Source organism: Montipora capricornis, chromosome 5, assembly GCF_036669925.1.
Source record: "Montipora capricornis isolate CH-2021 chromosome 5, ASM3666992v2, whole genome shotgun sequence".
NCBI classification, from domain to species: domain Eukaryota; kingdom Metazoa; phylum Cnidaria; class Anthozoa; order Scleractinia; family Acroporidae; genus Montipora; species Montipora capricornis.
In genome coordinates this window covers 29,202,671-29,205,170 of record NC_090887.1, presented here as the reverse complement: position 1 = coordinate 29,205,170, position 2,500 = coordinate 29,202,671, and positions in this window count along the sequence as shown.

Genomic DNA, 2,500 nt, shown 5'->3' with positions numbered 1-2,500 from the left:
ATTAAAAAGTCAAGCTAAAGAGTAGTAATTCGCCTACTCGACTACAACTGCACAGTCACAGAAAGCAACTCACGACTGGCCATTCATTTAACATAAAAAGCCTACAAATCGAAAGGTATTAGTTTAGTGTGGACAGTCGCCACAGTAATGATGAATTCAGTTCCAAAATAAGAAAACGTAGCTGGCCACAAATTCGCATGACAAACAAGACAAACGATTGTTTTAACTCAATCGCTGTTGGAGATTTTGCCAAAAATCGCAGGTTCGAGCTTATCAAACTGCTTTTTTAAGTCGTTTCTGGCCAAAAAAACCTAAACTGTCCTAAACATCGCTAGCCTTATAATAATAACTGTGACTGTTTATTGAAAGTTATTGCAGCAGTATACACAATATAAGGCTGAATTACTGAGCTACAATATTTAACAATTATTACATGGCTTGTGTTTGTAGCCGATATAACGCGCGCTCTGGTTGGCTAATTGTGACTGAATTGTTGGGCATTATTCTCCCGTAATGCCCACGGGCCGATTTCGGGCTTGCAAAAACAAAGAAAAAGGTAATTAAAAAGCCACATAATAAACTACTTACTAACCGAGCTAGCTCCAGCCGTACTGGGGAATATTGGCCCTCGGTCGTTTTTGGAAGGACCTCGCTGCGCTCGGTCCGTACTGCCACGACCTCGGGCCAATATTCCCCAGTACGGCCCTCGCGCTTTGTTAGTAAGAAGTAAAGTTATTATTCGCCGAAGGCGAAGTGAATATTGGTGAATATTTACCGAGATGCAGTCGAGGTAAATATTCCCCAATATTTACTGAGCCTGACAAAACAGCGGGCTAAAACAAAATAAAAAGGCACAAAAAGTGCTAATTGGCTTAGCAGCCGCGCCTCCAAAATGTTATATTCACCGGGTAGTGTGGTGAATATGACACTAAATTCTTATATTCACCGCTGAAAATTATATTAATATATATTAGTATAAATACACAGGTAATTATACAAAATCGCGTGCTCTCATTGGCTCGCTATCTCGGATTATCAGCCGATAATCACCTCGATGAACAAAATGGCTGCCAGTAGTCGTTTTGCCACTGTAAGTAAAGATGATTTCGCGTTGAAATGTTTTTTTTTTTCTCTCTCTCTTTTTTGAAATAAGCACCTGTGTATTTATACTAAAACAATTATTCGCCGAAGGCTAAGTGATTATCGGTGAATATTCACCTCGACTTCGTGTCGGTGAATATTCACCGATAATCACTTCGCCTTCGGCGAATAATTGTTAAATAATAGAATATAAATAAAATAAAAACTATAATGTAATTACTAAAACTGTATTATGAATATATCAGTGCAAGCCACTAGATGTATTATATTTTATACGTGACAAACTCTTGCATGTGCTTAGTTCTACAAGAAGGACGCTTGGTACGGCTAACGTAAGATCTGAGATTATGGTTTGTTCTGATTTTGGAGTGTCTCAATATAAACCTGGCACAGATGGGCGTGCCTCTCGCTTAGTGTTGAGTGCAATTAATGCCTCATTGTAATTCATTAAAGGAAAAATGATGTGCATAGCCCTTTTCTGAATGCTCTCTATCTAATAGGATAGAAGATCTGGTATATTTTGCCACACGGGGGCAGCGTATTCTAGGACAGGACGAACAACCATTGTACAAACCTTTGCTAGTGAAGCTGAAGGTGCACCACATTGCTTAAGGACCCTTAAAGAGTAAAGTCTCTTGCTTCCCTTTTTTTTTCTACATGATGGTTCCATTTCAGGTCATTACTTACATAGACACCTTAGTAGCGGAGCTCCGCGCGCGCAGCACCATAGGTAAGAAAATATGATAACCCATCGGTGGGAAAATCTTGGTTTTATAGTCTTGAAGTCATCGACCGTCCGTACGTCCACCCCTCCATGTATGCCAATGTGACCAATATCATTCTAGTTTAAAGCATACATCTTTGATACTGGATATCCATGTTTTGATCAACTGACACCTGTCAAAACAAGGTATCCGCTTACCGGTATCATGTGACCATATCGCAGGCTCAAGCTTAGAGCTCACCGAGGTCAGCTTTTTTTTTTTTAAGTTGACGGATGACCAGGTACTTGTTTTCGATTGGATTGCAGGCTCAACCCAGGTTAACTCACCTAAACATAAACGAGGCTTCATTTTTCGCGTGCTTTCTGTGGCTCGACGCGGCTACACGGCCATAATACGTCAACTACAGTTCTTACACAGTCAACCCTTTTCGTGTTTAAGTGGAAAAAAGCTTTGGAAAATGTTTTCTTGCTGCATTTTTCGCTGGTTTCAATCCAGCTTGACATATCATGATAGATGTGGTCCACACTGGCGGCTACGCAGTTATTCAAGTCAAGCATCGGAGGGAAAGGAATGGAAAGGAAAGGAAAGGAACCTTATTTAAGTGATTAGTCGTTCTAGCACTGGAGCACTAATTGGGGACACTGGAAACTGAAATTAACAATTAACGCAAGTCA